Here is a 13,925-nt window from a genome sequence, read left to right on the forward strand (position 1 = left end):
TGCAACAGAGAAAGACCTATCAAACCTAATCTCAGAAATGGAGATGATGAAGATGATTGGACAGCACAAGGACACCATCAACCTGCTGGGTCCTGCACACAGGACGGTCCTTCGTACACTCTCATGGAATATGTCTCCAAAGACAACATACAGGATTACCTGGAGGCCCAGAGGCCTCCTGACCTGGAGTACTGTACAATACAAGTGTCACCGGCTCCCTGTGCAGAGAGACGGAAGCCTGGCTGCTAAGGAGACAGGAGGGGATGAGTAGGGCAGGGCGCATGCTCCACTCTTAGGAAGGAGTCTGGGCAGAAAGCATGCCTGTCCTGAGACTTTGGGCCCAAAAAGATAGCACTCCTTGGCCACCTGTCCCTGGGCAGAGATGCGCTAGCCACCAGGCGCCTACCCTGAAGTCGCAGAAACAGCTCCCTGAAATAATGGGGTGTCAGATTACATCTTCCTGCAGGATGTGGAAGCTTGGAGGAGGCACGGGGTTTAAGGGGAAGGAGTGGGGACAGTCCCCCAAAGGTCAGGCCTCATGACCTGGAGTACTGTTACAATATCAGCCACAATGCAGCAGAGCAACTCTCCTCCAAGGACCTGGTATCCTGTGCCTATCAGGTAGCCTGAGGCATGGAGTACCTTGCCTCCAAGAAGTGCATACACCAAGACCTGGCCACCAGGGAAGTGCTGGTGACAAAGGACAACATGATGAAGATCTCAGACTTCAGCCTTGACAGAGATATCACCACATCAGTTACTATAAAAAGACAACCAACAGTGGACTGCCTGTGAAGTGGATGGTTCCTAAGGCCATGTTGGACCAGATCTACATCCACCAGAGTGACTTCTGGTCTTTTGGGGTGATCCTGTGCAAAATCTTCACTCTGGAAGCCTCCCATATCCTGGAGTGCCTGTGGAGGTGGTTTTCAAGCTGCTGAAGGAGTCATTTGATGGATAAGCCAATAAGTGCACCAGAGAGTTATACACAATAATGAGGGGTGGCTGGCATGTGGTACCTTCAAGCTGGTGGTAGGAGACCTGGATCATACTGTGGCCTTGACCTCCAACCAGGAGTACCCGGACCTGTCCTTGGCCCTGGAACAATACTGTCTATGCTTTCCCAACACCCAAAGCTCCACCTGATCCTCAGAGAAGAATTCCACCTTCTCTCATGTGCCGTTGCCCAGGGAGGCCTATCTGCCCTGACACCCAGCCCAGCTTTCCAATGGTGAACTCAAATGACTAGTATCCCTATTACTCCTGTCCAGATTCCATCATAAGCTGTAACCCTTATCCCCCACCCTCCCTGCAAGACTCACTGCCTTCTCCTTTGTCCCTTTCCTACTGGCAGGAGCCAGCTGCCTACCTGAGGCCTTCACCCCTTGAAGTTCACCTCTCTTCCCCTTCCTCTTCCTCCTCCTTACAACCTGCTCATGAAAGAAAGGCACAGAGAGGCAGGTACTTGCTCGTGGCTACTTCCTTCCCTCCCATATGTTGGACCAAGACCCCTCCCTGGCATCTGGTACTGACTGGACGTCGAGGGAGTGGGAGAAGAGGCATGCCAGTGAAAGGTGTGGGAGCTTTCCTGTTTTGGTTTTGTCTGCTTAGCATAACATGTAAGACTGAGTTCTGGTGGCAGGGACCTAGTCCTTGGGGCTATAGGACTAGCGAGTGGAGGTCAACTGCTCTGGGCCTTGGCTAAGAGCAACCCCTGCTCCAGAGATATGGTGCCAAGGGCTTATTAATTTTGATGCTAATTTGCTTTGCTGACCAAATACCTGGTATCAAATGATGGGAAGGCAAAGACTGGAAGCAGTGTTGTGACCATGGGGTCCAGCCCCAAACTATGAAGAAAACACAAAGTGTATAAATCTGAGTAAGTATATATTTACACACCTCTTTAAATAGGTTGTTATCAAAGATTTAATCAATGGGTAATATGCTCCTTGTGGCTGGGAAGCATCAGTTGCCATATATTAAAAACAAAGAAAAGAGGTTTCTGGGTGGCTTCCTCCATAAGTGTCCCTTCTTTTCAGGTCATGATCCCAGGGTCCTGGGATGGAGCCCCACATCAGGCTCTCTGCTCAGTGGGAAACCTGCTTCTCCTTTTCCCTCTGCCCTGCTTATAGTTCCTCTTCCTGTCTCTCTGTCTGTCAAATAAATAAAATATTTTAAAAAAAGAAACAAACAAAATGTTTTTAAAAGGTCTTTTTTTTTTTAAATTTTCTAGGGGTGCCTGGATGACTCAGTTGTTTAGGCAGATGTTTGCATTTGGCTGAGGTCATGATTCCAGTGTACAGGGATCCGGCCCTGCATGGGACTAGTTGCACCCCAAGGAGCTTACTTCTTCCTCTCCCTTTGCACGTGATTAACCCCACTTGTGCGCTTCCTCTCTCTCTCTCTCTCTCGCTGTCAATAAACAAAATAAAATCTTTTAACAAATAAATAAATAAATAAATAAATAAATAAATAAATAAATTTCTAAACCTACTTTCAGTTTAGGTCCCTTAACAAAAATTGCTACTGATTCATTAAAAAAAAAAAAAAAAGATAATTTAGAAAGATGCTTCCAGAGCTAAAAAGCTTTTTTTTTTTTTTTCAGGATTAAATATAGAAGTGCTTTATAAAGTAAAAGAAAAAATATGCTATATTAACACTAATCACACTATAACTTTGGTGGTTATATCAAGATAATGAAAAGTGATTTTAAAGCAAATTTCATTATCAGACATAAAGATCAAGTCAAAAGAAGAGTAAAAGGATGAATTCATTAGGGAGTATAATAATTCTTGACTTTTAATACTTAATAACAGATTTGGGGATATATAGGAAAAAACTAAGAACAGAAATCATAACTTCTACCTTAGAAGAGAAATGGAAAAAAATTTCAACACTTTTATTTTAAGATTATATAGACAAATGGTCATGAAATTGGTAAGATATGTAAGACTTGAACAAAATTATCAACTAACTAGATATGCTTGATATTACAGAACACTCCCAACAACCACAGACTACATATATCTTAAGCCATGATTTTCTTTGCAAAGGTCAACATTGATAATGTTCTAGTCATACCTCCGTGTACCAGGAAAGAAGTAGCATATTTCTTGAAAGACACAGCTATCAAAGCTCCATTGAGAAACCGTAAAGATGGAGAAGGGATTTGCAAATTATATATCTGATAATGGACATCTACTCTGATTATTAAAAAATGAATAAAAATAAAAAACCTTACTAATAACCAAACAGAGTATCCAATTTTACATGTGAAGAAAATTATTGAAGAGACATGTCACCAAAAGGATATGGATGGCTTATAAGCACATGACAAATTTCTCAACATTTAGACATTAAAGAAATACAAATTAAAATCATAATGAGACATGCTTACATATCTATTAGAATGGCTAAATTTATAAAGGCTAATTGTACTTCGTCTGAGCTAGATTGAGAAGCAACAAAAAATCTAAACTGTTGTTGGCATATATCATGATACAACCACTTTGGAAAATAGTTTGGAAATTTTTTTAAATGCAAAATATGTTGCAGTTACACGAATAGCCATTTTCCTTCTAGGCATTTAACCAAGAGAAACAAACCCTATGTTCGTACAAGGACTTGTATATGAATTTCATAGCAGCTTTATTTTTAAGAATTGAAAACAGTGGAAATGTTCATCAATGTCCATCAATAGAGCAAAGACAAATTATGATCTATTCATTAAAGAGATTACTATTCAACATCAAAATGAACTATTTACAATTGGAGATTCTCAAAGTAATGGTGCTGAGAAAAGAAAAGCCAGGCAATGAATAGTATATACTGTGTGATTCCATGACTATAAAAAAATCTAGAAAATACAAATTTATATATAGTCACAGTCATCAAATATATTGGTGTGATTTTAGTGCCTTCTTCTGTGCTCCCATAGCTTCCTACACTTGGATCTCCGAGCATTTGTTACAGCACGTGAAAATATGAACTCTTTTTCTTTATTCTGTCTTACTACAATAAGAATCCTTGAAATTTTATGGACATTTGAACTCTCAGTTATTAGCAGAAATTCTATCACACAGTAAGTTTCCAAATATAAAAGCCAGAGTTTTACAATGACTTCTAAGCTTTTACATGATCTAGCCACTCATTTAACCTCTGTGACCTCTTTCCCTGCTACTCTTCAGTCCCTCACAGTGGCCTCCTTGCTATTCCTCAGATATGCCAGGCACGATCCAACCTTATGGCCTTCAAGATAGCCAATTCCTTTGTCTGGAGTGACCTTATTGCTGATAGTTCTGGGCAAATTCATCACCTTTCCATACCTTTGTTCAATTGTCAGCTTCATTGTAACTACCCTGCTCTTTCTATTAAAATTCTTAACTCCCCATCCCCTGCCTAGCAACCTTGATTTTTCTCACCCTGATCTAATTTTTCTTTTTCCCCATTGTACTCATCATTTTTGAATGCACTATGCAATTTTTATTAAGGTTTATAGCTTTGAATTGTCTCACCCATTAAAATAAAAGTTCTACAAAGCCAAGTATTTTATTTACCAGTGTAGTCTGAAGTAATATCTGCCATATAATAGACAGTAGACAATTGGTAATTTCAGAAAAAAATTATTGTTGAGAGTATACTGAATTTCATAAGTCATTTCAATATTTTTTCCAAAAAATAAACTATGTAAAACATACCTTAAATTTACTTTCAAAATATTTTATAGCATATAATGGACAAAATAAGACAAAATAAGACAAAAAAAACCCAAAATAAGACAAAAGCCTTAAAGAAACAATCATATGAACAACCATTTCAAACCTACTTAAAAATTGCATAATACCACACTACTAGATCATCTCTGAATGCTCTAAAATAACCCTTCAAAAGAAATACATTTTTTAAAATAACAGATTTTTTGGCAAATAATTTAATAAAATAAAAGTTTCATTCATCCATGTAGATCATAATAAATGCTTTTAATACGCATGAAATTATAACTCTGAAGTGTGCTAAAATGAAACCACCTGCTAAGGGTGAGAGAACAAAAATAAACATCATTTTTCCAAATAAGAGGAATTTATTACCTTTGAATCAAAGCATGTGGATTTGTTCAAACTGGCAATAAAGGAATATGGAAACACAAACCATAGAAAGTCATATTTTAGATTTCTAAAAGACTTCATAGTGAAGAGTATACATTTTTTAAATGCTACATAATGCTACATAATGACAAGATGACAGGTTGTGACAAATAGCATTTTAAAAGCTCTACTCATAATGGAACGGAAGGTGTCATTTCCCTATAATTTTATATATGTCATTAATTTACTATATCTGGATACAACACATTACCAAACAGATGTTCATCAAAGACTAAATCATTTTTAATGGAACATAATAATTTGAACCTACATCTATTAATCATATTTTTCGATCTAATATTTATAGTCTCGCTAAACAATTTATCAGTTGTCGACAAAATTAAAAAAAATAGGATAAAAAGTCATGTTTGGAAAACTAGATTTTCTTTGAAATTTGCATTTAAATGAAAATATTTGCTGATATTTTTAAAACTTTAAATGTAATTTTATATATATCTGACCTATCAGATGATATAAAATTTTTGGAGAAAATATGATATATTTTTTTATCTTGGTTGAAGGTATTAATAAAGAGCAACTGTTTGTATTATTTGTATTGTGATATCTTAGTTAATAAACATGAATAACTGGTATAAAATATGTTTTTTTTAATTTTATTTATTTCCTTGACAGAGATCACAGGAAGGCAGAGAGGCAGGCAGAGAGGAATGGAAGCAGGCTCCCTGCTGAGAAGAGAGCCCACTGTGGGACTCAATCCCAGGAACCTGGAATCATAACTTGAGCCGAAGGCAGAGATTTTAACCCACTGAGCCACCCAGGCACCCTAAATTATGTTTTTTTTTTTATATATAGAATTATAGTTCTTGCCAAAATATGGAACTAGCTGGAACTGAATGCCTCCTTCAAAGTCAGCTCTGGAGAAATTATGCAAGTGTAATATGGAACTATTTCAGATATTAACCAAAAACAAAGAAATGATGATAAATTCCTTAAAAGACTCAAAGTTGCTCTTGACTGGTATTTTTCAAGCTCTATTCCTGGTTTGAGGACAGGTTTTAATAGGCCTGCCACTGTATAAATCAGCTTGATATTTAGAGGCTATCAGAACTGTACAAAAACCTTGAAGGGGTAAAGACTTGAAAATTCTTTAGAGAGATCAGCTCCCTAAGTCATTATTCATCCACACATTTTCCTCCAAACAATTAAGGCTGATGGATGAGGGGCACCTGAGGGGCTCTCTCATCACGTGTGTGGTGGGTTAAGCCTCTGCCTTCATCTCAAGTCATGGTCTCTGGGTCCTGGGATCCAACCCCACATCGGGCTCTGCTCAAAAGGAAGCCTGATTCCCTCCCTGCTTGCCTGCCTCTCTGCTTACTTGTAATCTCTCTCTCTCTCTCTCTGTGTCCAATAAATAAATAAAATCTTTAAAAAAAGGCTGATGGATGCTAAATTATGAAAATGCTCCCTCCAAATGATGCTTCTTCATAAGGATTTAAGAATTTAAAATTGTAAGAATTTAAAATTGAAACTTGATCGTAGGATTTATCTTATAGAATAACATCAAGTGAAGGCAGTTATTATTAGTTCTGAAGTATTTGTGATTCTGAATTCTTGGCCTCATAAGTAAATTTATTTTTAATAAATTATTATTTAATATATAATAAGATATATAATATATATTATATATAACATATATAATATATAATAAATTCATTCATTCATTATTTATTTATTTATTTATTATTCATTATTATTATTTATTCATTTATTAACTCAAACACAAGAAAATGAATGACCTGATTGAAAAATTGGCAAGTACTGGAACAGACACCTCACTTAAGAAGATATTGAGATGGCAATAATGATATGAAAAGATGCTGTGATGATCCACAGCATGTCTAATTAAGGAATTGTAAATTAAAAGAACAATGAGGGGCACCTGGATGGCTCAGTGGGTTAAGCCGCTACCTTTGGTTCAGGTCATGATCTCAGGGTCCTGGGATCGAGTTCCACATTGGGCTCTCTGCTCAGCAGGAGCCTGCTTCCCTTTCTCTCTCTCTCTGACTGCCTCTCCGTCTTCTTGCGATCTCTCTCTGTCAAATAAATAAATAAAATCTTTAAAATAAATAAATAAATAAATAAATAAAACAATAATATATCACTACACATCTATTAGAATGGCTAAAATCCAAAATACTGACAACATAAAATGCTTTTGATGATGAGGAACAAGAGAAATTCTCATTCATTCTGGTGAGAACACCAAAATGGTGCTACCACTTTGGAAGACAGTTGGGCAGTTTCTTACAAAACTAAACATATTCTTACCATATGATCCAGCAATCGTGCTCCTTGGTACTCACCCAAAAGAGCGAAAACTTTGTGTACACAGAATCCTGCATATAAACCTGTGTTTGTAACAGCTTTACCCATAAGTGCCAAGATTTGGAAGTAACCAAGATGTCCTTCAGGAGGAGAATGGATAGATAAACTGTGGTCCATTGAAACAATGGGATATGATTCAGCGATAAAGAGAAATGGCTATCAAGCAATGAAAAGACATGGAACAAACTTAAAATCCGTCATAATAAGTGAAAGAAGTCAATTTGAAAAAGCTTCATGTTGCAAGGTTCCAACTATATGACCTTCTAAAAAAGGCAGAACTATGCAAATGGTATAAAGGTCAGCGGTTTGTAGCAGTTAGGAGAGGAGGAGGATGAACAGGCAGAGCACAGAGGATTTTTAGGCCAGTGAAAATGTTCTGTATGATATGTATGATATTTTAGATATATATTGCTACACAGTTGTCAAAATGCATAAGATACTATACCAATAGTGAACTCTATGAGAAAAGGCTTTTTTAAGATTTTATTTATTTATTTGACAGGCATCAAAGCAGGCAGAGAGGCAGGCGGGGAAAGCAGGGGTTGGGGGAAAGCAGGCTCCCTGCCAAGCAGAGAGTCTGGTCTGGGGCTCGATGCCAGGACCGTGAGATTATGACCTGAGCCGAAGGCAGAAGCCTTAACCCACTGAGCCACCCTGGTGCCCCACCAAGAGTGACCTCTAATGTAAACTGTGGACTTTAGGGTGATAATGATGTGTCAGTGAAGGGTCAGTGAGCATGAAAAATTATCACCGTGGTACAGGATGGGGAAGGGTGTGTGTATGTGGGGAAAGGGAATTTTACTTTGATCCCCAAACTACTCTAAAAAATGCAGTTTGTTAAAAAAAACTTTATAATGCAATATAATACAAAACAAGAATGCATATCAAGAGAGAAATAATGTTTAAAGGGAACGAAGAACTTCAGTAATGTGTACCTAGGGATTTTGATTGCACATTTCTAGGAAGTTCACATTGTCATTAGGAATTGCTTTTCTGTGAAGTAGAAGTAACATAAAGAGTGATGAAAACTCAAAAATGCAACATTAAAAAAATGCCATCTATGGGCTCTTAAAAAATGGAACAAAATTGCTTGGCTTTTTAAGCTTTGTGGGGAATGATGGGACAGAATTTAAATTCAGCTTTATAAAAGATTGGATAATATGTTTCTACAAAGAAGGCTCCTCTGAGTGACATAGAAATAAACATGGTAGCAGAAAGTGGAAAAAAGGTTACATCTCTTGTGAGCTCACGTTCTCTGAAACCCTGTCAGTGGAGACAGTAACTGTTCGATGAATAGCAAATGGTAGTCTTTCAGATTCCCGGGATTTTCACTAAGAATCATGAATGGATTTTTTAAAAAATATGTAAAGAATGTCTACAGTGCAATTACCTGCAAATAACTGACATTTTGGAGAGAATATTTTAATCAGTAGAGAAGGTCAAAATGACAAAGTTCTACGATCAGAGTAAACATATGGGATTAAAAAATAAAAGATAAAAAAAATTTTTTTGAAAGGACTTTTTTTTTAAAGGATTTTAAACAAAAGTCCTTTTTAAGAGACAGTTGGCAGCTTAAACCAAAAGTACAACTGACTGAGAGAATCGCCGCATTATTTACTGGGGTAGAAAGGACGTGGAATGTAAAAAGGCCCATTCTGCAGAGGAAAGAATAAAATCACTAACAGGCCTCATGCCTTGCACAGCCAGTGGCTAGAATCCCTGCCTCATGAGACCCTGTGCTAGAAGGCCACTAGAACCATCTAGAACTATATTAGTCTTTCTTGGAAGCCAACAAGTGTTTGCCCAGTTAAGAGCACAGTAACAATAAGTCACGTTATGGTATAATGATTATCGATATCTTTAAAGCCTTGTCAAGTTCCTTTTTGAGTACCCTCACCCCACCCTTAGAGAAATTTATCTGTGGTTCACCTCTTTTAAATACCTCATTGTTGTTCCACATTTACCATAGCCAAAAAAAAAAAAAAAAAAGCTTTTTATTAACAAAGTGTTCACTAGGGGGCGCCACTGTAAACATGAGAGGTTTCGCTGCTGGACAATTTTGTTGCAGAAACAGCTGAAAGCAAACAGGTCAGGCAGCGCCAAGGGCTAGAGGGATTTTTAAAATTACAAAAACCGAACCAAATCAAACCAAAACAAAAATCAAAACCAATGGCCAAGATTTCAAGTTTGCTACTAAAGGTATGACATTCTCCTAAGATATGCGCTTGATTTGATCAATATATTTATATATTTATATTTGAAGAAGGGACTATTTGATGCAGCAAATCCACGTTAATTAAAAATTACCAGATATGGGGACTCCTGCGTGGCTCAGTGGTTTAGGCCTCTGCCTTCGGCTCAGGTCATGATTTAGGGTTCAGGGATGGAGCCCCACATCGGGCTCTCTGCTCAGCAGGGAGCCTGCTCCCCCCCTTCCCCCCCCCAATCTCTCTGCCTGCCTCTATACCTACTTGTGATCTGTCTGTCAAATGGGTAAATAAGATCTTTAAAAAAAGAATTACTAGGTGTGAAATACATCGAGGGTATGGAAAGGAAAATGATTTCACCTGATCTGACTAGGAAGTGGTTGAAGCCTGAATTAAAGTGATATAAAAAGAGTAAAGACTTGGGAAATATATGGGGAAAAAATCCCTAGAAAAATAGCAATAATAACTGGCTGCTCTTTAATGATCCAGATCCTGCGGTAGGCAAAGAAGAGCTGGTTTTAGCCAGAGGATGATCTCCGTTTGTCTTCATGATCTGGCATTTCCTGCAAGCCAGGCATGGGGCTCTGCACTAGAGCTGCAAATGCAGGGGGGCCCTCACTGTCCCTTTTCTCTTCTCAGGGGGACAACGGGCATGTCCATGGTGCAGTGTGACAGGCTTTACCACAGGGAGATAAAAGACTGCCAAGGGTAGGTTGGAGCTGGGAAAAGCCACTTAGGAACAGATTTTCAGGGGAGGTGATAGACAAGGGCAAAGCAAAGAATGAGGATGAGTATGTCAAGTTTCAAAGTGCCAGGAGGCAGCACAGTGCATTCAGGAAACTACAGCAAGTTCATGACAACTGACAGCTGATCTGGCAGCATCACCTGGGGATGGAGGCTGAGCCCCCGGGGTTAACACTGGGGGTGAGATGGTTTGTATACTATGCCGAGGAGGTGAGGTACTACACTGTGGGGGCACAGGGAGTTACCGGAGGATTTCAAATATCAGAATCATAACCATAATAGAATATTTAATTGCATCCTAGCTTTCATCAAGGGTAAAATGCACTATAGTTTATGTTTGACTAAGAAAAATGCTGTCAGTTAAACTAGGATATGTCCTCAAGTGCAAGGTGAGTGCCACCTTAAGAGATATTAAAATGGGGGGGGGGACAAATCTTAAAACAAGTAAATAGTGGAACTAGAATAATTATGAAAGGTCGAACACTTGGATCAACTAAAAAAGTGATTATTGCTTACCATGTGCCCCAAACTATATTAAGTCTTAGAACAAGAGACATTCTCATCTTGATGCCCCGCAGCTGATAGACAGCTGATAGCAGTAGCCAACGACCAGCAGGCCCCAAGTTCCATGTGCAGACTCTAAGAGCAACTGCCTTTGAGAGAGGAAACGGTTGAGAGTGGGCTTTCTGAGGTAGAGAAAGTAGGAAAATTGACACAGAATCGGAATTGATGCCCCTACATGACAGAGTTGGTGAAACTTCCCTTTTCAGAGATCTTGAGGCTCCTCAGAAATGTATTTTTCATTTAGGATGGAACATTCAGGATAAATATGATCTGTTCGAGTTCCTGGTTCTCTCATCAGGACTGTTTCTTAGGCTTCAGTAGCACAAGAAAAGGGTTTTGATAATCCAGGCTAAATCCTGACAAAAGCAAAGCACGGTATCTATAAAAAACTAACCACTCAGAAGAGAACAACAGATGAAAGGCCAGGCCGACCTGACCCTGCAGGATAGGTAAGGTTGGTCCGGCAACAGGGGTAGAGGGGAAGTGCCCATCTCCTGCTAGAAGAGCTAGAGAAGACCCCTTCCGGAGACACCACCAGGAGAGGAGAGCAGTAGGTGCTCATGATGAAGAATATTTTAATCAGCAGAGAAGTTCAAAATGACAAAGTTCCAGGATCAGAGTAAACCTATGGGATTAAAAAATAAAAAATAAAAAAAAAGATTTTTTTGAAAGGACATATTTTTTTTAATGAATTTAAACAAAAGTTCTTTTTAAGAGACAGTTGGCTGTTTAAACCAAAAGTACAACTCACTGAGAGAATCGCCGCATTATTTACTGGGGGTAGAAAGGACCTGGAATGTAGAAAGACCCATTCTGCAGAGGAAAAAATAGAATCACTAACAGGCCTCATGCCTTGCACAGCCAGTGGCTAGAATCCCTGCCTCATGAGACCTTGTGCTAGAAGGCTGCTAAAACCATCTCAACTATGTTAGTCTATCTTGGAAGCCAAACAAGTGTTTGCCCAGTTAAGAGCACGGTAACAATCAGTCACGTTATGTTATAATGATTGTCGATATCTTTAAAAGACTTGTCAAGTTCCTTTTTGAGTAACCCTCACCCCACCCTTAGAGAAATTTATCTGTGGTTCACCTCTTTTAAATACCTCATGCCCCTACATGTTCCACATTTACCATAGCCAAAAAAAAAAAAAAAAAAAAAAAAAAGCTTTTTATTATCAAAGTGTTCAGAAGGGGGCGTCACTATAAAAAATGAGAGTTTTCGCTGCCAGGACAACTTTGTTGCAGAAACAGCTGAAAGCAATCAGGTCAGACAGAGCCAAGGGCTGGAGGGATTTTTAAAATGACAAAAACCGAACCAAATCAAACCAAACCAGAAATCATAACCAATGGCCAAGATTTCAAGTTTGCTACTAAAGGTATGACATTCTCCTAAGACATGCGTGTGACTTGATCAATATATTTATATATTTATATTTGAAGAAGAAGGAACTATTTGATGCAGCAAATCCACGTTGATTAAAAATTACCATATATGGGGCTCCTGAGTGGCTCAGTGGTTTAGGCCTCTGCCTTTGGCTGAAGTCATGATTTCAGGGTCCTGTGATGGAGCCACACATCAGGCTCTCTGCTCAGTGGGGAGCCTGCATCCCGCCCCCTCTCTCTGCCTGCCTCTCTATGTACTTGTGATCTGTCTGTCAAATCGGTAAATAAGATCTTTAAGAAAAGAATTACTAGGAGTGAAATACATCGAGGGTATGGAAAGGAAAATGATTTCACCTGATCTGACTAGGAAGTGGTTGAAGCCTGAATTAAAGTGATATAAAAAGAGTAAAGACTTGGGAAATATATGGGGAAAAGATCCCTAGAAAAATAGCAATAATAACTGGCTGCTCTTTATTGACCAGATCCTGCGGTAGGCAAAGAAGAGCTGGTTTTAGCCAGAGGATGATCTCCGTTTGTCTTCATGATCTGGCATTTCCTGCAAGCCAGGCATGGGGCTCTGCACTAGAGCTGCAAATGCTGGGGGGCCCTCACTGTCCCTTTTCTCTTCTCAGGGGGACAACGGGCATGTCCATGGTGCAGTGTGACAGGCTTTACCACAGGGAGATAAAAGACTGCCAATGGTAGTTTGGAGCTGGGAAAAGCCACTTAGGAACAGATTTTCAGGGGAGGTGATAGACAAGGGCAAAGCAAAGAATGAGGATGAGTGTGTCAAGTTTCAAAGTGCCAGGAGGCAGCACAGTGCATTCGGGAAACTACAGCAAGTTCATGACAACTGACAGCTGATCTGGCAGCATCACCTGGGGATGGAGGCTGAGCCCCCGGGGTTAACACTGGGGGTGAGATGGTTTGTATACTATGCCGAGGAGGTGAGGTACTACACTGTGGGGGCACAGGGAGTTACCGGAGGATTTCAAATATCAGAATCGTAACCATAATAGAATATTTAATTGCATCCTAGCTTTCATCAAGGGTAATATGCACTATAGTTTATGATCGACTAAGAAAGAAAAATGCTGTCAGTTAAACTAGGATATGTCCTCAAGTGCAAGGTGAGTGCCACCTTAAGAGATATTAAAATGGGGGGGGGAGGACAAATCTTATAAAAAGTAAACTGTGGTACTAGAATAATTATGAAAGGTCGAACACTTGGATCAACAAAATAAGTGATTATTGCTTACCAAACATATTAAGTCTTAGAACAAGAGACATTCTCATCTTGATGCCCTGCAGCTGTTAGACCCAAGGTACAGAGGGCAGTAGCCAACGACCAGCAGGCCCCAAGTTCCATGTGCAGACTCTAAGAGCAACTGCCTTTGAGAGAGGAAACGGTTGAGAGTGGGCTTTCTGAGGTAGAGAATTATTAGCTGGGAAAGTAGGAAAATTGACACAGAATCGGAATTGATGCCCCTACATGACAGAGTTGGTGAAACTTCCCTTTTCTGAGATCTTGAGGCTCC

The 13,925-nt window shown here is 39.1% G+C and overlaps 2 protein-coding genes across 3 annotated transcripts in view; both read right to left on the minus strand.

The window, feature by feature from the left end:
• The window catches only part of LOC309841112 (conserved oligomeric Golgi complex subunit 2-like), a 680,432-nt gene that overhangs the window by 456,041 nt on the left and 210,466 nt on the right, over positions 1 to 13,925 (minus strand). The window lies entirely within an intron of this gene.
• LOC309841116 (piggyBac transposable element-derived protein 5-like) overlaps positions 7,130 to 13,925 on the minus strand; it is a 158,258-nt gene continuing 151,462 nt past the window's right edge. Inside the window, exon 3 of the transcript XR_014298946.1 lies at positions 7,130 to 7,198. The gene's annotated coding sequence lies outside the window, so the exon portion shown is untranslated. The remainder of the gene's footprint in view (positions 7,199 to 13,925) is intronic.

Source organism: Mustela nivalis (assembly GCF_964662115.1).
Source record: "Mustela nivalis genome assembly, chromosome: 9".
In the NCBI taxonomy this organism is placed as follows: Eukaryota; Metazoa; Chordata; class Mammalia; order Carnivora; family Mustelidae; genus Mustela; species Mustela nivalis.